The sequence below is a fragment of the Moschus berezovskii genome, chromosome 4 (genome assembly GCF_049115385.1).
Source record: "Moschus berezovskii isolate FMDL1 chromosome 4, NW_MosBer_1.0, whole genome shotgun sequence".
Taxonomy (NCBI): Eukaryota; Metazoa; Chordata; class Mammalia; order Artiodactyla; family Moschidae; genus Moschus; species Moschus berezovskii.
In genome coordinates this window covers 102133648-102159077 of record NC_142463.1, presented here as the reverse complement: position 1 = coordinate 102159077, position 25430 = coordinate 102133648, and the positions used below count along the sequence as shown (strand labels likewise).

Genomic DNA, 25430 nt, shown 5'->3' with positions numbered 1-25430 from the left:
TTTGAGTCGATTTTTGTATATGATGTAAGGTAGGGGTCCAGTTTTATTCTATTGCATATGGCTGTCCAGTTTTCTCAATCTCATTTCCTGGAGGGACTGTCTCTTCTCCACTGTAAATTATTGGCTCCATTGTTGAAAATCAATTGACCACATATGTATAGGTTTATTTCTGATTCTCTATTCAGTTTTTATACTGATACCATACTGTTTAGATTACTCTTGCTTTGTAATATAGTTTGAAATCCAGACATGTGATGCCTCTAGCTTTGTTCTTAAGATTGTGTTGGCTTTTTGGAATCTTTTGTGATTCTATGAAAATTTTAGAATGTTTTCTATTTCTGTGAAAAATACCATTAGATTTTTGAAAGGGATTGCATTGTATCAATAGATTGCTTTGGGTAGTATGGACATTTTAACAATACTAAATTTTCCGACTGATGAATACTGATACCTTTTCATCTGTATCTTTTCTTTTATTTCATTTCTCAGTGCCTTGTAGTTTTCAATGTATAGATCTTTGACCCCCTTGGTTAAGTGTATTCCTTGGTATTTTATTCTTTTTGATGATATTATAAATGGGATTTTTTTTTCTTGAAATACAGAATTTTATTTAGAAACTGTTTAAAAGTAGAAAAAAAACCCTGTCAAGAAAGACCAGGTGGAAAATGGGTTCCCAACAAAATGGAATTTTAGGGCAACAAAAGTCTGAAAGGCCACAAAAGAGAAATAGCACCACTGTTATTTGAACAATGGCTAGTTACTTGCATTTTTTGGCATTGTTAATCACTGAATCTGGGTTTTCCTCTGAATTCCACACAGAGCATGCACTACACAACAATTTCATCATAAAACACCTGCTTGCTACACACATTTCAGGACAAGCTACCACCAGAAACAAATCAATACAAATACATCAGGGGCTGAACAATCTCAGTAGTGGGTGACACACATGTTGCAGAATTCTGCCAAACAAAGGAACTTAGTCGGCTGTGAGCAAAGCAAATGAGGGAGTTAAGGAATGAAATATTTTAAATATTAATAATTAATTCAGACATGGTACTATATTTTCTGCAAAAGAAAATTAACATTTAGTAACACGCTAACATTTTTATCTCCAAAGAGATTAGTGCACTGGCAAAGTATTCCGATAACAGTGGAGGGCTGTGGACAGCAGGTACCGAAAACACCCAGCCCTGCAGATCCCAAGGGAGTGGTGGCCTTACTCCCTTTGCCAGAGGTTCAGAAAGAACTTGCAGTATGATCACCTGCCTGCTGAACTTCCACTCTAAGCACCAGCAAATTTTAAGGAGCCAAAGAGGAGTCCCCAGAGGGCAAGGGGAACAGAGAAAAGGAACATGTTAAATGTAAACTTAAAAGACAGTAAAACGGGACACAGCCCCCATTCAAATCCCAGAGATGTGGGCAAGTCCCCAAAAGTAGTTGTTAGGTTTAAAAACTGGACACACCTCATTTCCAAAAAAAAAAAACCACACACACACAGAACACAGAATTAACACGGATAACTGGAAAAATCACCAGAGAAATGCTCAATGAAAATCAAGCTCTTTGACTCAGACGTCTCAGGCCTGAAACACACCCTCTATTCATCCAGGCAACAACGCCTCTTGCTTAGCAGGCATGCTATTGGTCAAGGACATCAAAATGGCTTACAAAATAACTTCAAATTTTGCTTTTGGGCCAACGTCTGGGCTTATGAGGATCAAGCAGTCCTGCGAAGGCTGGGAACAGCAGGTCCCAAAGGCTCCAGGTTCCAGCCCTTCCTCCCCAGACACAATGTCAAACACACATTTTATATTTTGAAATATGGAAGCATCTTTTAAATACTCTTAAGGCATTTATTTATTAAAACGTTCTCTGCCAAGATTTCACATTAACTTAAAATTCAAATCAGTCTCTACATTTCTCTACTGAGGTCTCCACCTTCTCCAACTATCAGTGCTACCAGCATCCACAAAGTGAGCCCCATGGTCAGCCTCTTTGTTCCCTGGGTGAACCAACTAGATGTTAATACTGCTCTGCTACAAGGTAAACGCTCCTAACTCAAACTTATTGGAAAAGGAGTGAAACTTCTGCAAAGTGCACTTTTAGAAGAGGTACTTTTTGCTTATGAAAAGAAACCAGTGAGTCCTCTAAGAATAATAAAAGGGAGTATTTTACAGTTAAGCACATGATTTGGAGTGAAGAATTCGGATGTTGCTCGGCTGGTTCAGGCTATTAATACTCTTCCTGTTCCTCCTGTGGGCCCCCTTCATCAGGTATCACGAAGCCTTCGTCTGTGGCGTAGAGAATGTCCACGATCCTCTGCAGCACAGGGTTGTTCTCCCCCTCGTTCTCCTGGCAAATCAACTCAATGTTCCTCAGCTTTCCAAAATAGAAGTCTCTCTCCTTCTCCAAGTCTTCAACAGTAAGCTTCAATACATTGACCTGCTGCATCAATTCAGCTGCTTCGTCATCTCCATTCCCTACACCAGGATTCTTCCGCACCACACCCGGGCCAGCCTTAGGGGTTGCAGTAGTTCTGTGTGTTGCAATGGGCCTCTGTGGAGCTGCACTGCTAGAGCTGAGAGGTTTCTTCGGTTTGTTCAGAGCGGGAGCAACAAGGGAGGGGGCCACTGCAGTTTCTTGACCTTGTCTGGCAGCTACAGGGTCATACTCTTTTCCATCATAGTTTGCATCAAAAAACTTCTTGAACCACTGAACGAATTCAAAATTGTCCTGAAACTTTCCTTTTACTAATTTGTCCACAGGAATTATTTTGTCAACACCCATCCTCTTAAAACCTGCTTGAAGTATTTTGAAGTTCTGGATGTATTCATGTTCTAGCTTAGCTTGGAATTTCACTTTCTTCAAGGCAATGGAGCCAGGGAACAACATGTCCATAAACTGACAATAGGCAGCCCCTGAGCACAACTGTTCGATTTTTGTCAGATTCAACTGCAGAAACTTATTGATCCAGGCCAACATGTCATGTCGACTGAGGTTATCACTGGTGACCAACATTGAGTACACGTTCACTGCCATCTTCCGGCTCCGGTTCCGTCTTCGTCTCGTTCAAACCGCCTGACCCCGCCCGCCCGCTCGCGCGATGACCTCACACGCAACCCCCCGTTACGCGCCGACGTAAAGCTATAAATGGGATTTTTTTTTTAATTTCTCTTTCTTGTAGTTCATTGTTGATGTTTATAAATGCAGCTGATTTTTTAAATTGATTTTGTATCCTGAAACTTTACTGAAATCATTTATTCTCAGTTATTTGGTGGAATCTTTCTGATATCCTCTTCAAATAGAAAATTTTACATCCTCCTTTCTAATTTGGATATCCTTTATTTCTAGCTAATTACTCTTTCTAGAAGTTCCAGTACTATGTTGAATAAAAGGGATGAGAGTGGGCATTCTTTGCTTGTTTCTGATCTTCGAAGAAAAGCTTTCAGCTTTTCTCATCGAATCTGATGTTAGCTATAGGCTTGTCATATGTGGACTTTACTATATTAAGATGCGTTGCTACTGTAACTAGTTTGTTGAGGGTTTTATCATATCATAAAAGGAAGTTGGATTTTGTCAAATGCTTTTTCTTTATCTGTTGAAATTCCTCTTGTTATTGTGGTCCACATGGATTTGCATATATTGAAACATGCTTGCACCCCTGGAATAACCCCCACCTAATCATGGCATCTGGTCCCATCACTTCATGGGAAATAGATGGAAAAACAGTGGAAACAGTGTCAGACTTCATTTTTTGGGGCTCCAAAATCACTCCAGATGGTGATTGCAGCCATGAAATTAAAATACACTTATTCCTTGGAAGGAAAGTTATGACCAACCAAGATAGCATATTAAAAAGCAGAGACATTACTTTGCCAACCAAGTCCGTCTAGTCAAGGCTATGGTTTTTCCGGTGGTCATGTATGGATGTGAGAGTTGGACTGTGAAGAAAACTGAGCGGCGAAGAATTGATGCTTTTGAACTGTGGTGCTGGAGAAGACTCTTGAGAGTCCCTTGGACTGCACGGAGATCCAACCAGTCCATTCTAAAGGAGATCAATCCTGAGTGTTCATTGGAAGGACTGATGCTAAAGCTGAAACTGCAATACTTTGGCCACCTCATGTGACGAGTTGACTCACTGGAAAAGACTCTGATGCTGGGAAAGGTTGGGAGCAGGAGGAGAAGAGGACGACAGAGAGTGAGATGGCTGGATGGCATCACCGACTCTGTGGACATGAGTTTGAGTGAACTCCGGGAGTTGGTGATGGACAGGGAGGCCTGGCGTGCTGTGATTCATGGGGTTGCAAAGAGTCGGACACGACTGAGCGACTGAACTGAATCTGTTAGAATGATTAGGATGACTTAAATACCTTCCAAGTTCAAGACAGGCGCTCAGTCGTGTCCGACTCTTTGTGACTGCATGGACTGTAGCCTACCAGGCTCTTCCGTCCATGGGATTTTCCAGGCAAGAGTGCTGGAGTGGGTTGCCATTTCCTACTCCAGGAGATCTTCCTGACCTAGGGGTCGAACCCGTGTCTCCCACTTTGTAGGCAGATGCTTTACCATCTGAGCCACCAGGGAAGCCTTTAGTGTTAAGTAATTGTGGTTTTAGACCATGAATTTTAAATCATTTTAACTAGACTTAAACCCATCTTCATTAATTAAAATATGGACCATTGCAGTCAACACATTTTTGCCAGTGAGAAATAAGTTTGTGTATTCCTGTATTGTAAAAATCTGTACTTCAGGATTCAACAAAGTCTTGGAAAGCATTTTCTGCCTCCTGCTGGTTGTGGAAGCATATATCCTGTAAAAAGTTGTTGAGACTCTTGTAGAAGTGGTAGTTGGTTGGCGAGAGGTTGGGGGAATATAGTGAACGAAGCAAAACTTCATAGCCCAGTTCGTTCAACTTTTGAAATGTTGCTTGTGTGACATGTGGTTGGGCGTTGTTGTGGAGAAGAATTGGGCTCTTTTTGTTGACCAGTGCTGGCTGCAGGCATTGCAGTTTTTGGTGCATCTCTCGATTTGCTGAGCATAAATCTCAGATGTAATGGTTTCTCCAGAAGTCAGAAAAGTGTAGTGGGTTAGACTGGCAGCAGACCACCAAACAGTGACCATGATCTTTTTGTAGTGCAGCTTTGGCTTTGGGAAATGCTTTGGAGCTTTTTCTCGGTGCAGCCACTGAGCTGGTCACTGCCGGTTGTCCAAAAAAAAAAAAAAAATCCACCTTTTGTTGCACATCACAATCCACTTGAGAAATGGCTCATTGTTATTGCGTAGAGTAACAGAAGATGGCCGTGTGAGTTTGATTTTGACCAGTTCAAAATGACCAGTTTTTGTTGGATTTGCCGTCAGCTCATGAGGCACCCACTCCTGAGCTTTTTCACCTTTCCAGTTTGTTTCAAATGCCGAATGAACATAGAACGGCAGACGTTGAGCTCTTTGGCCACTTCTGGTGTAGTTGTTAGAGGATCAGCTTTGAGGTTTGCCCTCAGTTGGTCATTGTCCACTTCTGGTGGCCAGCCCTATGTTCCTCATCTTCAAGGCTCTTGTCTCCTTTGCAAAACGTCTTCAATCAACAGTGCACTGTACGTTCATTAGCAGTTCCTGGGCAAATGTGTTTTTGATGTTGTGAGTTGTCTCCACTGCTTTACAACCCATTTTGAACTTGAATAAGAATATTGTTTGAATTTGCTTTTTGTCTAGCATCGTTTCCCTAGTTTGAAATAAATACAAAATACACAACAAGTAATAAGTCATTAGCAAAAAAACCAAAAAGCAAGAAATGTGCCTTAAATTGATGTATAACATAAACAGCATTTATTTAGAATGTATTCCAATATCAAACGGCAAAGTTCAGCAATACCAAACCACAATTACTTTTGCAGCAACATAATAGATTACAGAGTGATGATGTAAATATCATAATTTTCCACATTCAATTAAAACAAGAGATTAAGATTAGGTTAACTTTTTTTGAAAATGGAAGGAAAAAGACAGCCTTTATTTCTGATTTCTGTTCCTGTATCCTCCATCTGAAAATTATAATTGGGAGTACCCTGAGCAAGTGTCAGCTTGTGCTCTGTTGCTCAATAGGCTTCATGACACACAGGTGTTTTCCTCTGCGTGTAGTGAATGCTGCTGCTGCTGCTGCTGCTAAGTCACTTCAGTCGTGTCTGACTCTGTGTGACCCCATAGACGGAAGCCCACCAGGCTCCCCTGTCCCTGGGATTCTCCAGGCAAGAACACTGGAGTGGGTTGCCATTTCCTTATCCAACGTGTGAAAGTGAAAAGTGAAAGTGAAGTCGCTCAGTCGTGTCCGACCCTTAGCGACCCCATGGACTGCAGCCTACCAGGCTCCTCCATCCATGGGATTTTCTAGGCAAGAGTACTGGAGTGGCTTGCCGTTGCCTTCTCCGGTAGTGAATGCACCTTCATCATTTTGGAAGAACTTCTAAGGCTTTAGGGAGTTGTCATAGGATACAGTCATTGAGACATTTTTGCTAGTTGTCCTTAGGAGAGACATTCATCTTAGGTGGGTATCCTTGTTTTTAAAGGAGTGGCTGGTAATTTTGAGTATCTTCTTTTAGGGTCTTAATATTACATGTCTTCCTCTGAGTTACATTTCACCTATGCTAATATTGTGGATCTTAGTTGAGGGTACAGCTCAGCCTGTGATTTGGGAAATTTAGCCTGTCCATTTCAGTATTCATTTCAATAAAGCAGGAATAACCATTCTTCTCTCATAAGGGGCTGTTGGAAGTAAAAAGGCAGCAGCCTGCAAGGTGCCCTCTTCACTGCCTGGTCCTGGGGCAGCTCTGTGCACAGGGCTCAGTGCTGGGAGGAGACCTTCCTAGTTACTAGGCCTGCCTGGTGGCCTGCTGAGGACTGGCTCTGAAGTATGGCCACCTCCTGTCTACCAGGCTGCCCAGGCTTCAGGTGCCTTCAGCTCTCCACAAGGCATTTGGGTTTTTGAAAGTAGATGCAAAAGACCCACTTGTCAAAGAACCCAAGAACTTGAAAGCCAGAGGAGGGAAACAGCTCTGGCAGAGGCCGACTATTGATACAGTCTGCTGAGAACTGGGTCTCATGGTCTCCCCTGAAAACAGGGTTCCGGAGTATGCTCCAGTATTTTTGTCTGGCAGATCCCATGGACAGAGGAGCCTGGCTGGCTGCGGTCCGTAGAGTCGTAGAGTCAGACACTACTGAGCATGCACACACGTACACTTATCTGACACAGTGACATCTCTAGGAGCTGCAACTTCTGAAGAAAGCATCCTTCCACTGACAGGTCCCTGTGCAGCCACTGCTGAGTTCTGGTAGGACTTGACTTCTGGCGCTCCACAGTGCCACATGGCAGTGTTTGTGTGTGACACCGGTGTGAGGAGAGAAGATGCTCTCTGGAGATGATCGTTTCCAGTGGGACCACTCCGTGGGTTTGGCTGGCAGCCTGGCCTGTTGTATGGAGAACATTTTGGTGGGGTGGCACTCCAGCAGATTTCTTAAGATTTGATCATCGTGACTTCAGTCCTGCTTTTGCACCTCTGAGGTCCTGTGGTGCCATGACAGGGCCAGCCTGTGGGCTGTGTTTTACAGGTGGGGGTTGCAGGTAGGGCACTATTACCCGTGGGGCTCCGTTTCCTAGGGGATAGGACCTCGTCCCCAGTTCCTGATGACCCAGATCTTGGTGGCGTCTCCACCAAAGACATTGTGTTTCACGTCAGTCACCTTTGTGTTACTCCCATCTCTGTCTGGTTTGAGTGAAACGGACTTCTGATGAAATGACGGAAAAAGACGCAGGCGCTCAGTCCAGATGTCAGCACGAGGATGTTGGCTCCTTGCCAGTATGCAGACTCTTCTCAGAGTGAGCATCTCTGAGACTGTTAAGGAAAGTATTTCCTTTCAGGCCTCCTTGGTGACCCCGTGGTTACGACTCCGTGCTTCCAGTGCAGCGGGCATGGGTTAGATCCCTGGTCAGGGAACTAGGATCCCACATGCCCTGCAGCACAGCAAAAAAAAAAAAAAAAAAATTTCTCTCTTTCTGTTTACACACTAAGGACAGTCTCTAAGTGTCATCAGATCTTTGTGATAAAGCTCACAGTACTTCGTGGTGATGTGGACACACGCAAAAATTGTTTCAGTAGATTCTTTGGCAAAATATTTTAAGGACCAGTTTATCTTCCAACAGCCTCAATCTTTAAAATTAAAACAAATATGGAAAGTGTAGCCAGGTGGCTTTCTCTTTAATTTATACTGCATGCCGGCATTTTGTGGGAGGCAGAGGCACTGTGCCTGTCGACAAAACATGGCCTGCAAAGAACGGGAGCAGAGACGACTCAGCACGTAATCACGGCTGCTGAGGTGACGTGCTGGCCCACTCAGGACAGGGGAGGCTTCTTTTTAACATTCGTTTTAAACGGTTCCTTTTCTATCACGAGTTTTGGAAGACTGTTTACAAAGGACACAAAGGGTCCTTATGATGGTGACTAGCAGTGGGCCATGTCCTACAGGCCTCTTGCTGACTGTGTGCTCAGGACTGCCCCCCACTGGTGGTCTTGCAGCAGCCCTGTGCATGGGTTTTGTGACTGAGCTGATGAGAAAGGGGGTGTGTTACTGGTGAATTTGTTTAAACAAGACCTTTCCAGGGTTGTGATTCCTGTTAACTCAGTACAGAGTATTGATGACAACTTTCCTCTTCCGATAGGTAGCTGGCAGGCGTTTAAAAGATTACATTATAAGTAATGTAATACTGGATGTATTTTGCTAGTGTTAACTTCTTAAAACATTTGTGTGCTTTTTAAAAGTTCCTTTGTCTTACAACCTCTGCAATCTATTTAGATTGTAATTTGTAAAAGGTTGTTACACATTTATTTTCAAATAATAAAAATCAGTCTTTCATTTTTTGGTGAAGCTGAGAGGAAAAAAGTAAGATGTGAGATAATTGTTAATGCAAATGACACTAATGCTTCAGAATAATGAACTTCTCCCCATTGTTGCTGTTTGGTGTATTTATATTCCCTTTGCAGTTTTTCTTCTCTGAGTAAAGCACTTGGGTTTCAGGGCACCATCCTGCCTTGGCCCTCCAGTGAAAACACCTCTGTGTACCCGGGCCTGCTGTGCTGCTATGGCTGCTGCTGACTTCATATTGACTGCAGGGACTGTTGACCGAAAGGAGAGTTATTTCTTTCTTAGACGAAAGATATTTATGACTGAAAAGAGTCCTAAAAACATGAGAATATTGATCATGGTTTTGAGCCATGCTTGCACTGAATCACTTGATATACCTAAATATCAGCCTTATTCTATCTTTCCTCAAAGACAGATTGCTAACACAAAAGATGAACAATCTTGAGGGGAAAAAATATCTTTCTGCAAGGTTGTCTTCCATAACAATAGGGAGAAAAGAGGCCCGTGTGGCTCCCTCAAACAAGGGCAGACAGAGTAAACAATGTATTGGAAGCTCTTGTGAAACTGCCTTGGGTGTACTTGATTTAACGTGTAGTAATAAGTTAAATTAACATCAGATGGAAATTCAAATACCTAAACATTTAGCCAATCTAACAACAAACAATTATTGTAAAATCAACATAAAAATAAAGACAGCAAAAGACCCATTATCATCTGAGGACCTAATTCATCGTTTTTAGAGGTAATCTTTTGGGGTTCCTTGGAAATTTATAAAGGAAACTTATAAATGCAGCTAATTATTCACCAGTCAGATGTTTTTGTAAGCCAGGTACTTTCCTGTTGCTTCTTTTCCCTTGAGCTGTGGACATACTTTGGGTGACCGTTTGCTGCTCATGTAGTTCCAGGCTGAAGGGGTAGCAGACTCTCCCTGCTGTGGTACCGAGTGTGACTCCTCCAGACAGGTGGCGACCCAGGGGCGTGGTTTTGGTCCATCCGGAACTGTGTCTTGGCATTTCCTGCTTGTGTCTGGCCGCATCCCTCTCTGTGGGGAAGGGCCCTGCGTCTCTGCGCAGGGAGCGAGGCTGCTTGTGTGGCCTTGGAGTGAGCATGTGACGGTCTGTGCTGCCAACCTGTCTGTGCTGCCAGCGCTGCCCTCCCCACTCCAGTGCTGTCTCCTCTCCGGGCAAGGGAAGCGTATTCCATCGCCGTGCATGGGCCTGCCGTGTGTGAGAGACCCCACAGACTAACCCTGGACTTTGCTCTGCGGAGCTGGAAGGAGAAAGGGGGGATACGTGATGTGCTCGTGTGTCGGTGTGGCACGGAGGACAAGTACACACCCCGAGGTGGGAGCTGGCCAGCCAAGCCTGAAACCTGGCCTCGGGTGGAGCCAGAGAACTTGCTGCAGAGCAGGAGGTAGCATATGCGTGGAGCGGTGGCCCAGCGTTGCCCGTGGCGGAGCACTCAGGGCAGGGAGTGGATCGAGGGAGGGGCGGGCACCCGCTGTGAGGCGGGCAGGGAAGGGCCCTTGGTAGGATTGGAGAGCATGGTCGCGAGGGGTTCCTGCAGAGAAGCAGTCAGAGAACTGTGCCCTTTGGGTCACGGCCCCGAACGCTGGCGAGCTCCTGCTCCACTGGTGGGATGGCGTGGGTGGGTCCTCTGGCCTGCCCACCGGGGCCTGGAGGGCCTCTGAAAGTTTAGTTGCCAACACATAAAAATCAGGAGGTTTCACATTTAATTAAGCATGTATGGCTGCTTCTTCATCTTTACCTTCTTGTTTTTGTATGAGATTTAATTTTACTGATTTTATGCTATATGGAGATATTTTACATAGCCTAAAATATACTCATGTAAAGTATACAGTTCAGTGGACTTTAATAAAGTTCTATACATCATACGTACGGTCTAATTTTAGCACATCCCACTCCAAAATAGGATCCTCTTACCTATTCGCAGCCACTCCCTTTCCTCTCCTCTTGGCCTCAGGCAACCTCTAGCCTGTTTCTGTCTCTCTGAATTTGAATGTTGTGGACGTTTCATGTAAATGAAATCATTCCGTATTTGGCCTTTTACGCCTGGCTTTCACTTAAATGTTTTCAAAGTTCATACACGTGAAGCATATTTCAATACTTTGTTCCTTCTTGCCTAGAAAATCCCATGGATGGAGGAGCCTGGTAGGCTGCAGTCCGTGGGGTTGCTAAGGGTCGGACACGACTGAGCGACTTGACTTTCACTTTTCACTTTCACACATTAGAGAAGGAAATGGCAACCCACTCCAGTGTTCTTGCCTGGAGAATCCCAGGGACGGGGGAGTCTGGTGGGCTTCCGTCTATGGGATCACACAGAGTTGGACACGACTGAAGTGACTTAGCAGCAGCAGCAGCATGAGCAATATTCCATGGCATGGATATACCACATTTCATCTGTTTGCCATTTGATAGGTGTTTTGGCTCTTGTGAATCATGCTGCTGTGAACATTCATGGGCAGTAGTTTGTGTGCCTATATGTTTTCATTTCCTTTGAGTAGATTCTGAGGAGTGGAATTGCTGGGTCCTATTTTTTGGGTGGACTCCGGGAGTTGGTGATGGACAGGGAAGCCTGGCGTGCTGTGGTTCATGGGGTCGCAAAGAGTCGGACACAACTGAGCAACTAAACTGAACTGATGTCAAGTCTATATTTAGCATTCTGAGGAGCTGCCAAACAGTTTTCCAGAACTGCTGCCCCATTTAACATTCCTGCCTGCAGCGTACTGTTCATGGGGTTCTCGAGGCAAGATAATTGTGCTTAACATCCTTCAAGCTAGATGTTAGCAGTACATGAACCGAGAACTTCAAGATTTACAAGCTAGATTTACAGAAGTCAAGAGAAGCCAGAGAGCAAATGGCCAACATCCATTGGAACACAAAAAAAGCAAGGGAGTTCCAGAAAAACATTTTACTTCTGTTTCAGTGACTGTGCTAAAGCCTTTGTGTGGATCACAACAAACTGTGGAGAATTCTGAAAGAGATGGGAATACCAGACCATCTGACCTGCCTCCTGAGAAACCTGTATCCAGGTAAAGAAGCAACAGTTAGAACCAGACATGGAACAATGGACTGGTTCCAAATTGGGAAAGGAGTACATCAAGGCTGTATATTGTCACCCTGCTTATTCAACTGGGCTTTCCTGAAAGCTCAGTTGGTAAAAAATCCACCTGCAATACAGGAGACCCCAGTTCAATTCCTCAGACAGGAAGATCTGCTGGAGAAAGGGATAGTCTACCCACTCCAGTATTCTTGGGCTTCCCTTGTGGCTTAGCTGGTAAAGAATTCTCCTGCAATGTGGGAGACCTGGGTTCAATCCCTAGGTTGGGAAGATCCCCTGGAAAAGGGAAAGGCTACCCACTCCAGTACTCTAGCCTGGAGAATTCCATGAACTGTACAGTCCGTGGGGTCACTTATTTAACTTCTGTGCAGAGGACGTTATGCAAAATGATGGGCTGGATGAATCAAAAGCTGGAATCAAGACTGTTGGGAGAAATATCAATAACCTCAGATATGCAGATGACGCCACCCTTATGGCAGAAAGCAAAGAGCAACAAAAGAGCCTCTCGATGAAAGTGAAAAAGGAGAGTGAAACACCTGGCTTAAAACTCAGCATGCAGAAAACTAAGATCATGGCATCCAGTCCCATCACTTCATGGCAAATAGATGGGGAAACAGTGGAAACAGTGGCAGAGTTTACTGGGCTCCAAAATCATTGCGTACAGTGACTGCAGCTCTGAAATTAAAAGATGCTTGCTCTTTGAAAGAAAAGCTATGGCAGACCTAGACAGTGGATTAGAAAGCAGAGGCATCACTTTGTCACAGAAGTCCGTATAGTCAAAGCTATACAGTTTTTCTAGTCGTCATGTACAGTTGTGAGAATTGGACCATAAAGAAGGCTGATGGTTTGATGCTGAAGAATTGATGGTTTCTAACTGTGGTGCAGGAGACTCTTGAGAATCCCTTGAACAACAAGAAGATAAAGCAGTAAATACTAAAGGAAATCAACCCTGAATATTCACTGAAAGGAATGATGCTGAAGCTCCAATACTTTGGCCACCTGATGTGAAGAGCTGATGCATTGTAGAAGTCCCTGATGCTGGGAAGGATTGAAGGCAGATGGAGAAAGGGGTGACAGAGGATGAGGTGGTGGGATGGCGTCACGGACTGAATGGATATGGAGTTTGAGCAAACTCCGGGCGATAATGAAGGACAAGATCCTGGCATCCTGCAGTCCATGGGGTTGCTAAGAGTTGCACACAACTTAGCAGCTGAACAGCAATCAGCAGCATATGAGGGCTGCAGTTTTTTTTACATACTTACCAACACTTGTCTTTTGGGTTTTAACCATCAGAGTGGGTATGAAATTGTGCCCGTTGTATAACATAGAGGCAAATAATGGAGCTGGGAATGATGAGCTGGGTTTTCCTTAAAAATAGAACTACTTGTTGGGTGTTACAATTATTATTGGCCACAGGGGGCATACTCTATAAGCTATTTAGAGTCTCAAAAACAGTATTTTAGAAATCTGAATAACACTGGAAAGTAAGTACCTGTGTTTAAACTATATGGTTTAACATATTTGGACATGCACTGCACAGTCAAAGTAATGTCTGCATCACCCCTCTTACACCTTTGTGACACCCCTCTGTTCCCCTCCTTGCTCCTGCATCCCCATACTTCTGCCTCCACTGCACGTCAGTGTGCATGTTCTGAAAGTCTGTAATGGACTATGCATGTGTCATGTATGTTTAATACACGTAGATCTTGGAGCTTTGTAAGTGGAACCATGCCATTTGTCCTCTTCCCAGCATGCTTATTTTTAGGTTCATCTATGCTGTGTGCATCCATAAGTCATTCGTTCCTTTGTTTCTGGATAGTGTTCCATTTCAGGGCATAAGATGTGTTTATCCGAATCTGTTGTATAGTGGGGGTTCCGCCCAGTTTTGACTGTTACAGGTAAAGCTGCTATGGACATTTGTATAAGTCTTTGTACAGACATGCTTTTATTTCACTTCTGAGTGGAGCATATGGTCAGTGGATGTTTAACAAACATCACAGATTAGCAAACTGCTTTCTCCAGTAGCTGTGTCATCTTGCTGCCCTCCCAGTAGTGTGTGTGAGTCCCAGTTACTCCACATTCTTTCTCTCCCTTTTAGAGTCTGTTTCCTTCTGCCTACAGGACTTGAACGTTTCTTCCAGTGGGGAATCCCCTGGAGATGGATATGTGTATATATACATTTATATATATAAATTGTTAACTTTGTGGTCTGAAAACTATTTTAATCTTAATAGTTGAAAGTTTTTGCTGAGAACAAAATCTAAAGTTGATGGCTTTTTCTTAAAGGTCTTGTTCCACCATCTCCTGACTTGCATTGTTTAGGATCAGAAATCTGCTGTCATCCTTATTTCTGTTTCAGATATTGCAAGCCCCACCCCTACCCCTAACACCCACCTTTTGAAAAGATTTTCCTTATCATTGGTTTTGAACAGCTTACTGTTTTACACTTTTGGGGTTCTTGCTCATAAGAGTTGTCAGTCTGAACTAAAGTCCTGTTCAGTCCATCACTCATGATTCCCCCCTGCTGAGACGAGACTCCTGAGTAATGTCCCTAGTGTCCTGTGAGCTCTGTGGTGTCCCTGCCACCTGGTGGAAACAGGTACCTTTCTTCTTGAGTCCGATTATCTTGTAATGCTCTGGCTAATCTTGGTATGTCTCTGTCATTCTCAGCATCTGCTGGTCAGCCCTCTGCTCATCTCTGGAGTCCCCTCCCTGGCTCTGCCCAGGTTCCCTCTACCTTTGCCACAGCCTGGCAGCTCTCTGGGCAGTCAGCTAGGACAGTCTCAGGGCTCTCCTTGTCTGCTGCCCATCTCCCAGGTTACTGAACCTCACTGTCTGATGTCCAGTGCCTGGAAAATAAATGCTTATACATTTTTCCTGTTTTTTTTTTTGTCTTTTTGCTTGTTTAAAGCAAGAGGTAAAACCCTGTCCGTGTTCCTCACCTTGACTAGAAGGAGCAGTTGTTAACAGCTGCTGTACTATTTCTAACAGAGTATCCACATACTATGAATAAACCGCAAGGAAATTGTCAAAAGAGCATAGTGTCCGTTTAATAGAAAATCCTTGCCCCCATGAATGTATGACATTAATGTATATCTATGGTTCAGTTCAGTCGCTCAGTCGTGTCCGACTCTTTGCGACCCCATGAATCACAGCACGCCAGGCCTCCCTGTCCATCACCAACTCCTGGAGTTCACTCAAACTCATGTCCATCGAGTCGGTGATGCCATCCAGCCATCTCATTCTCTGTCGTCCCCTTCTCCTCCTGCCCCCAATCCTTCCCAGCATCAGTCTTTTCCAGTGAGTCAGCTCGTCGCATGTGACTTACAAAACACCAAAACTTGGAGGAAATTTTTTTACGTTTCCATCTCAGAAACACTCAGGTAACACTTTCTCTTAGCTTTTTTATGTCTGTATAACTAGTTTCTTCTTGGCTCCTCAGTTTTCATCATGGCTCTTATTCTCTAAATGGCTTCATGTGTGTGGCAGGTAGAATTCTAGATGACCCTCACTGATCCATGCCTTTATGTGGCCCCTTCTCTGAGAGTGAACTTGTAAAAGGAATACATGGGGCTTCCCTGGCGGTTCAGTAGTAAAGTATCTGCCTGCAGTGCAGGAGAGCGGGTTTGATCCCTGGGTCAGGAAGATCCCCTGGAGAAGGAAATGGCAACCCACTCCAGTACTCTTGCCTGGAGAACCCCATGGACAGAGGAGCCTGGCGGGCTGCAGTCCATGGGGCTGCAGAGAGTCGAAGGCGACGAACACTGAGAGAGCAGGAGCTGTGGACGCGATGGGATGAAACTCCTACAATTACGGCAGAAGATTTCTGCAGACATAGTTACAGTCGCTAATCAACTGAGCTGACCAGAATGGAGATTATCCTAGAGTGGGCCTGTCCTAACTAGCTGTGCTCTACAGAGGGTTCTAAGATCAGAGACAGAGGTGTCTGCCCGCCTCTCTGACCAAGCATTCTTACGTGGTGAGAAGCAGGTCTACCAGCCAGGAATCTCAGGCAGCCTTCCTGAGCCGAGAGCTGTTCCTGGTTGTGGCCAAGAGAAGCTCGGCCCCCAGTCCTGCAAGGAGATGAATTCTGCCAACAGCCTATGAGGTAAGAGGACTCTCTGAGTGTCAGCAGGCTGAGAACAACTGCTGTAGGAGGGCTTGGTCTTCACCTGGTGACCCTGCCCTGGACTCCTGAGCCATGGACTGTGGAGATAAGAAATTCATGCTGTGTTTTGCCACTAAGTTTCTGGGAATTTGTTTGCAGAAGCAGAAAGGTAATGCACTTTTTTATTTTTTGCATCATTTTAAAACTTTCTGTAAATGAAAGCATGTTTTGTTCTCATGCATATTTGTGCTGGCCTGTTTTTAGTTCGTTGTTCCGTTGTCACACTCCTCCTGTGCAGCCACACCCGTGTGATGACTCTCACACACCCAGGAATAGGAGCAATGGTTCAGCATAGCTGAGATTTAGTGCATGACTTCTGTTGGAGATGCTTACGAGAACATGGGCCCTGGGACCCTACGATCCAGCTCTGTGGTCATGGACAGCTTCCTCATCCCCAGCCTCGCTCTGGGGAGTGGGGGGTAGTAGCTCGCCTCTTTCACAGGGCTGTTGCAGGATTTGTAGAACACTCAGCATCCTGCGAACTGCCAGCAAGCGCTCAGTCGTTAGTACTGCTTTTATACTCATGGTGTTAAGTATCACATGCGTACTGAAACAACTGCTGAGCTTAATTGATGGAGGGAGTTCAGAGCCTCCGGGAGATGCTGGCCCAGCCTGGATGGAGGGAGTTCTGTGCCTCCGGGAGATGCTGGCCCAGCCTGGATGGAGGGAGTTCAAGGCCTCTGGGAGATGCTGGCCCAGCCTGGATGGAGGGAGTTCAAGGCCTCCGGGAGATGCTGGCCCAGCCTGGATGGAGGGAGTTCAACACCTCCGGGAGATGCTGCGCAGCCCGTCGGCAGGTTGGCTGCATGCCCCGTGTCTGCAGCAGCAGCAGCACGGCACCATTGCTCTCAGCCTTGGTGCTCTGGGTGCCGCTTGTCAGCCTGCTGCCATCTTACCTAGAAGGACGTTTTTATATTTAATATAAAATTTAATATAAAAATGTAGTTCACTTTACAGTTTAATTTCTCTGAGTATTTTTAATAAACTGAGATGTGCCTAACTGAAATTTTCCTTGAAAATTACCTGGAGTCTATAGTTCTATGTGGATTGCAAACTGGTGTTTAGAAGTTAGACTCCTCAGATGAGTGCTCAGCATCATTTACATTTTAGTAAATAAAGTGACTGGATACAAGGTGAGCAAATTTTCCTCTATATTTTGTGAATCTGTACCAGCAAAGACTAAGAATCTATTTCTATTTTGTAATGAATCATTTCTACCCATGGAATTGCTGGTGGGGGCAAGAAAGTTTGAACCTTATTTTTGTGGATCTAGCCAAGAAAAAGAACGTAAACTTTGAAAAGTGTGTCATTTGTCATTCACAGCGTAATGAAAAACTCAGAGAGACTAGAAACTCTCCATAAAAATTCTGATATCAGCATTTAAGATACAGCAAGATAGAGTATACAGGCATTTAAGGGATTCACAGGCCACAGTTTACTGGCACTCTAAATGCTATGAATCTTGTACCAGCAATCACAGTCTTGATTTTATTACCAAGCGGGCAGCTTATGAGGATATGTTGGTGCCCTGTACAGTTTAACAGACTTGGTGAGGAATTCCTGCCTGCCTTCTGCAGCTGATGGAAAAAAGCTGGTCAGTTACCTTCACAGATCTGAGGGGTGCTTGGGCCAGACAAAGTGGCCATTTAGTTAAAATGTGTCTGGAAAGGACATGGGTTGAAAGTTTTGTTTGGGCCTCAGCAACACCACCCTTATGGCAGAAAGTGAAGAGGAACTCAGAAGCCTCTTGATGAAAGTGAAAGAGGAGAGTGAAAAGGTTGGCTTGAAGCTCAACATTCAGAAAACAAAGATCATGGCATCTGGTCCCATCACTTCATGGGAAATAGATGGGGAAACAGTGTCAGACTTTATTTTTTTGGGCTCCAAAATCACTGTGGATGCTGATTGTAGCCATGAAATTAAAAGACGCTTACTCCTTGGAAGGAAAGTGATGACCAACCTAGATAGTATATTAAAAAGCAGAGACATTACTTTGCCAACAAAGGTCTGTCTAGTCAAGGCTTTGGTTTTTCCCATGGTCATGTATGGATGTGAGAGTTGGACTGTGAAGAAAGCTGATCGCCGAAGAATGGATGCTTTTGAACTGTGGTGCTGGAGAAGACTCTTGAGAGTCCCTTGGACTGCATGGAGCTCCAACCAGTCCATTTTAAAAGAGATCAATCCTGGGTGTTCATTGGAAGGACTGATGCTAAAGCTGAAACTGCAATACTTTGGCCACCTCATGTGACGAGTTAACTCACTGGAAAAGACTCTGATGCTGGGAAAGATTGGGGGCAGGAGGAGAAGCGGACGACAGAGAGTGAGATGGCTGGATGGCATCACCGAGTCGATGGACATGAATTTGAGTGAACTCCGGGAGTTGGTGATGGACAGATAGGCCTGGCATGCTGTGATTCATGGGGTTGCAAAGAGTCGGACACGACTGAGCTACTGAACTGAACTGAGTTGAACTGAAGCGACGAGTGGGCCAGGCCAGGTAGGCCTGGTGTCTGTGGTTCCACGTAGGGTAGACTTGGTCAGTGTTTCATGTAGGACAGACCTCGAGGCAGAAGGCAAGTTAGGGCAGCACTTTTCCTGTGTGTGTTGGGCAACTGGTTTTCAAACTTAAATTTTTGACAGATAGGTCTTGATCTACTCTTTGAGGTGCATTTGTGTTTCTTCCTTTTGAGATCATTGATGCTCCCTCCCTCCCCAGTGATTTCCTTAACAGTAGCTCAGGCAAAGACTTCAGAGGTACAGTCCTGTGTTGTTAGATGAATCTGAGAGAGAAGTGTAACACTTCTTATTTGTCTTTGTACCCTAATGACAAAAATGCCTTCATTTCTTAGCTCTCTTTAGAAACAGAGGCATGCCGTGTTGTGTTCTGGCACCCTTTAGCTTCAGGAAATACCAGAAATGCCGATACTGTGATCAGTCCCACTCTGCTGCCTTCTTTAAAGGTGAGCTGTCAACACCACAGAAACAGTCACGACTCCAAGCACAGAGTTCACTACACTGAGGGTTTAAAGAGTGCAGGCTAGAAGGTTCTTGTAAACAGGTTTAAGGGTTTAAAAAAATCAGATTCTTGAGACATATTAAGATGTGTTTATTGAGACATACTTAGATATGTTTAATCTTATGTTTCACCTGTGTTCTTTGAAAGCTTTAATTTTTCTTCCGAAAGACTTGGAGGGTATTGCCTTGGAAGCTAGGTCTGAAGTAGCTCTTTGACACACGTCAGTATTTTAAGTTGCCTTTGGATGCAGTGAGCTTGTGCCCGTGGAGGCAGCAGCTTTCTCCTGCCTGATGCCCCAGCGCGTGTGCATCCTTGTTCCCATCATCTGTGCTGAGGGACACCAGTAGCAGCCCCTGGCCCGGGATCGTGGGCGCGGCAGACACTGCGATCCTGGGAGGGCTTTCTAGTTGTCGCAGCCCCTCTGCTCCCCCAAACATCCTGTCTCCGAAGGTGGTGCACCTCTCTACCACCAGTACGCCCCACCCCTCCAGGAAGACAAGTACACATGTTCACTGAGGGCTCTGAGGTCATCCGCATCGAGGTGACATGTGACTGAGTATGGCAGGGCACCGGGGGCGGCCCCTGGGGCTTCCTTCTGGCTGGGGTGAGAGGAGAAGCAGTGTGTCCCCAGGGCCTGCCTTCACGCCTTGCCCCAGGATTGTGAGTCTTCATCAGAGCTCTGAGACTTGGTTCATTCACTTCATAAATCATACGGGAGCGATAGCATTTGAACTCTTTCAAGTTCTTTTTTAGAAAAATTAGGCATAAAGGCCAAAAACACAAAGAAGCATCCAGAGGTTTCCTTGGAACTGACCTAGGGTGCCTGGTCATGGTTCAAGAAGACTGACATATTTGCTCCTTTTTACCAAGTGTTTTAACTAAATCTTAAAAATTTTTTTCTCTCAATTAGAGCTTGAAATTATATTCTTGGAAAATATACATTCTTCCATTTTTGGAATTTCCCAAAGAAAGCCCACTTTTCAAGCACTGTGATGACATTACGTGTAGCTGCTGTCTCAGACCTGGCCTTTTGTGGTGGCAGATCAGTGAGAAAGGTGTCCACACAGGAGGGCCCCAGACCCACTTAAAACCAGACTGGTGAACGTGTGGTCCATGGGTGGTCTTCAGGGAGACCTGGAAATTCCCTGGAGTTGGATAAGAAATGCTGACCTGTGGATGTATGCATTTGATCTGCTTCTTAGAATGGATCTCATCGCTTCCTTTAAATTTTCAAAGGTATCTATGCACAACAGGTGCATGCAATCACAGTGACCCTATATAGAACCCTTGCTTTACATGCACAACTTTGCACTTAATTTTTTAAAGTCTTGTTGTGATATATACCAAGTGATTTAAAATGATCTATTTTGTAGATAAAAATGGGTGTGGCCCAGCTATTCATAGTGAGCCGTCAGGGAATTCCACTTGTCTTAACACTCAACTGAAGGAATAGGAGACCATTTTGGAACTTCATGCTAGTTTTTGAAAAACATCAAACAGATTTTGGCCTGGGAAGAGGTGTTCAGGGACTGGGTAAGGACAATCAAAACAAATACCCGTGTTTACAGACAGTAACCTGAACACAGAATTACTGCTGGACGTGGCTGCAGCCTTGATGGCTCTCTGGTTTGCACTGGGCATCTCTTGTCCTCAGACTTCTCCTGCCCACAGAGTGAAGGTGGCATGTGCACTAATTAAATCCTGACTTCTGGGTGAATTTCAGTGTGGCTCTTTGCATTGGGATGTCTGTGGTATCCTGAAGGTTAGTGTGAATAGTGCCATGACCTTTCTAATTTACCTGCCACTCCTGCCCCCACTCACTCACTCCTTAAACTTCACACCTCGTTACTGTGTTGATAAATTAGAAGAAGTAGAAATGTTAGTCACTCAGTTGTGTCTGACTCTGTGACCCCATCGACTGTGGCCTTCCAGGCTCCTCTGTCCATGGGATTTTCCAGGCAAGAATACTGGAGAGGATTGCCGTTCCCTTCTCCAGGGGATATTCCTGACCCAGGGATAGAACCCTGGTCTCCCGCATTGTAGGCAAATTGTTTGCTGTCTGAGTCACCAGGGAAGCCCCATTGATAAATTGTTTTAAAATACTGTGAAATCTAAGCTCACCAAAATGATGTTGAAAAAGAGTCTTCAGCGTGGTGGTTATTTGTCTCTGTGGAGACCCAGCATATGCTCTTTGCTCAGGATGTCTCGCCAGGAAGGACTGATGGTCCTCACAGTGGAGAGTGAGCATGTGTGAGCCACTGAGACTTTGTCCGTGGTTCTGCTGCACCCTGGAAGGGTACACGCTCTGAGAATCTTAGGGTTGCCGTGGAGGGGGTTCTTGTTTGTCAGAACACCTTCCTGTCTTAGTAACAAAAACAAGACTGAATCTGCTTTGGAAGTGACTCCAGGCTTAGAGCAGTATTGTTCCCTCAAATGGCCAAGGCACTGGGTGATGTCCAGAGACAGACAGCCTGAGACTCAGTGTCCCAGGCTTGCCCTCCACAGCCGTGTCCCACCAGTGGACCACACAGGACAGGAGAAGGACTGCCGTGTGTGTGTGTGTGTATGTGTGTCTGTGTGTGTCTGTGTGTGTGTGTGTGTGTGTATGTCTGTGTGTTTGTGTCTGTCTGTGTGTCTGTGTCTGTGTGTGTGTGTCTGTGTGTGTGTGTTGTGTGTGTGTGTTGTGTGTGTGTGTCTGTGTGTGTGTCTCTGTGTGTGTGTGTGTCTGTGTGTGTGTCTGTGAGTGTCTGTGTGTGTGTGTGTGTCTGTCTGTGTCTGTGTGTGTCTGTGTGTGTCTGTGTGTGTGTGTGTCTCTGTGTGTCTGTGTGTGTGTCTGTGTGTCTCTGTGTGTCTGTGTGTGTGTGTGTCTGTGTGTGTGTGTGTCTGTGTGTGTGTCTGTGAGTGTGTGTGTATCTGTGTGTGTGTGTGTGTCTGTCTGTGTCTGTGTGTGTCTGTGTCTGTGTGTGTGTGTGTGTGTGTGTCTGTGTGTGTGTCTGTGTGTGTGTCTGTGTGTGTCTATGTGTCTGTGTGTGTCTGTGTGTGTGTGTGTGTGTGTCTGTGTATCTCTGTGTGTCTGTGTGTGTGTCTGTGTATCTCTGTGTGTCTGTGTCTGTGTGTGTGTGTCTGTGTGTGTGTGTGTGTGGTGGTCCGGGGGGATTGTTATAATGAGGCACAAGCAGGTGCTGCTCCACAGCTTGCCTGGGGCCTTTGTGGGCCTAGGGTAGTAGTGAGCTCTGGGGACCCAGGAGTCCCTGCTGTGGACCCAGGAGTTTCCCCTGAGCCTCCATCTGACTTTCCTCTCCTGTAGATAGGTGGGGTGAATGAGCGCGAAGTTTCCACATACTGATGGATACCTTTCTTTATTTTGCCCGCAGTTGAACTGCGGTGCAGAGGGGGACGTCCAGTGCTGAATGTTAGGAGGTTCATGTCCCAGGGTATCCTGCTGCATCTGAGCTCTCTGGCTACAGAGGAACCTTCTTTACAAATTGCTTCATTGTCATGGCTGGCATTCTGGTTAAAAGTTCATCTGGATTTCAACCTCGCGTGAAATTGCAGAGCTGCCACTGGAAAGCTCGGCCTTTCTTGAGAACCTTTAGGGAGCTCTCGAACATTGCAGCGAGGATTGAGCAAAACATGTTGGGTTCCATATACTCAAATTTGGGGGAGTGGAAAAATCTTAAGTTCTTTCATTTTTATCATCTACTTTTCAGTTAAATCCAGAAAGGAAAAACAAAAGAGAAGTATCATTATTACATTGTAAAAATCTTTTTTAAATATTTTAAAAGAAATCTGTGGGGTTTGCCACACTGGTTAGCCAGCCCCTCTGTTCCCTTATTTTGGATTATCCAACCTGGAGATGATGTGGGCTTTGAATTGTTCAGAGGCCTCAGTCTTTTCCTCTACAGCAGAGGCCTGCAGACTACAGCCCATGGTCCACATCTGGCCCACCAGCTGTGTCTGTTCTGCCAGAGTGCTAAGTGTGGTTCTACCTTTTTAAGTTTGTAGGAAATGAAGTGGAGAAGGCAATGGCAAGCCACTCCTGTACTCTTGTCTGGAAAATCCCATGGACAGAGGAGCCTGGTAGGCTGCAGGGGGTCGCTACGAGTCAGACATGAATGAGCGACTTCACTTTCACTTTTCACTTTCACACATTGGAGAAGGAAATGGCAACCCACTCCAGTGTTCTTGCCTGGAGAATCCCAGGGACGGGGGAGCCTGGTGGGCTGCCGTCTATGGGGTCACACAGAGTCGGACACGACTGAAGTGACTTAGCAGCAGCAGCAGCAGGAAATGAAGATTAGGAAACAGCCCTTCTGTGGTGTAGAATGCCTAGAACACTGACCCTCCGCTGAGGAATGCTTGCAGCCTCTGCTCCCTGGGGTTGAAACACGAGACCGAGAGGCTTTCAGCGCTTCTGTTTCCTCCACGGGACCCGTCCAGGTCCGCCCTGCCTTGGCTGCCACCTCATGGCGTCGCCATCTGGGCTGGTTCCGGTGAACCCTTCTCAGACCCCAACTCTTCCAGGCTTGTGTGCACTGTCTGAGCATGCCAGCCTGACCCCTTTGTGAGGGACACATGGGAAAGAACTAGAAGGTCCTCTAATAGGGAGAACTAGAGGCAACAGGTTGAAACCACTTCCTGTTCCTCTTATAACATTTGAAGGAGGATGAATGTGTTCAACAGTCCTGCACTCTTCGTCACTTGGAAGTGCAGCTGTCAGTTAACTATAGACTCTGAGCGGCTGGGCTGTGCAGGATGTGGGAAGGTTGGCAGATAGTTTGTGAGCCGTTTTTTGTTTTGTTTAGTTTTTTTAGCTCAGTGAACTAGCCAGTAGCCAGAAGAACAACCATTACTTTCATCAGATTACTTGCTTCAAAATTAAATTAATCAAATTAGGTAAACATCTGTATTGTCTCTTACTGCCCCAACAGGCTGCCCTCAAAATGGCCTGCTTGGATGTCAGCTGGTCCTGGGGTGTCCTGAAGTGCAGGAAGTGTCTGTGACCTGCCGAGGTGGCCAGCTTTCCACACACACATGAAATTTCCGAATTAATAGGAAACCGCGCTGCATTGTCTGATAACTGACTGGAAAGCAATAATTAGAAAAGTTTTTATAGTGGAACTTGAGGTTTAGCTATCCAGAGAAATTGGATATTTCAAAATACTCATAGTTGGTTAGGAAACATTAGTATTAATGACAAATTATTAATATCAATATCAGACTTGAGCTTGTAGCCTTGGGAAGAGAAAGGAAGGACTTTAAGGGCCAGGTTTAAGTAACCCCCATATGCCTTGCCATGTTGGCAGCATTTTTCATCTGAAAGCATTTTTTCCCCCAGAAACTTAGATGCAAAAAATTCCACACATTGAGAAGAGGCGTCAACATTTGAACTGCAAATAGTTAAACCTTTATGACTAAAGTAATAGTTTTGGCTTCAGCCCTCCCAGTGCAGTAGCAGGCGGAGGTCCTTCCAGTTTGCAAACAGAAATGCACAGCTTGATCCGCACCCAGCCCCGCTCCCCTTCTAGGCTTATGTGCCCCGTCTGAGCAGCACCACACTGTGGCCAGCAACATGGAGGCTCCAGATTGGGCTTCTTGACGTTTTCTGTGTAACTGAGGTTTCCTGACTACTTTCCTTCACTGGGGTGTTTCTGAGCCATGGACAGGCTTTGGTGCCTCAGAACTGCTCTTGAGAGCTCCCAGCCTTCTGGCGTTGTGCCGACCAATGACGAGACCACCACAGGAGGCCTTCTGGCTCCAACCCTGTGAGCTGGAACTTTGTGAACAGTTCTCATCCTGCCTTGACCTTGAGGTCTTCTGTTCAAGCCTTCCCACCAGTGACAGAAATCCAGTGATCGTGACTAATGTGTTCGTCACTTTGGGAGAGCAGAGAGGGAATGTGTATCTTCTAACTCACTTTCATTTGGTCTAAAATAGCAAAAGGCCCTGGGGAAATGGTAAAGAAAATGTCTTCCCACATCACCATCAGTCTTGAGGGAAGCGTTGTTGGAGTCCCAAGTTTCTGGACACTACAGGGCAGCAGAGATGTGATATTAGAGCACTTGCTATTGGAGTGGCCGCTGTAATAAAAACAGAGTTGAGAATTGTCACAGCAGTACATTACAGCCATGGAAATTCCCCATAGCTCATTGGTCCATGACCAACAGAATCCCTGGAGACTGACAATTAATCGGACTCGGCCGAGCCTCTGCCTGGCCAGTCACAGATGTCATGTCTCAGCCTTCCCCAAGAAGA

At 45.4% G+C, this 25430-nt stretch overlaps 1 protein-coding gene and 1 pseudogene across 15 annotated transcripts in view; one reads left to right on the top strand and one right to left on the bottom strand.

Annotated features, from left to right (window-relative positions):
- The window catches only part of LOC129535564 (NBPF family member NBPF4-like), a 203223-nt gene that overhangs the window by 99442 nt on the left and 78351 nt on the right, over positions 1–25430 (top strand). The gene's annotated exons all lie outside the window — the stretch shown is intronic.
- On the bottom strand, positions 1969–3042 carry LOC148778138 (microtubule-associated protein RP/EB family member 1 pseudogene; annotated as a pseudogene).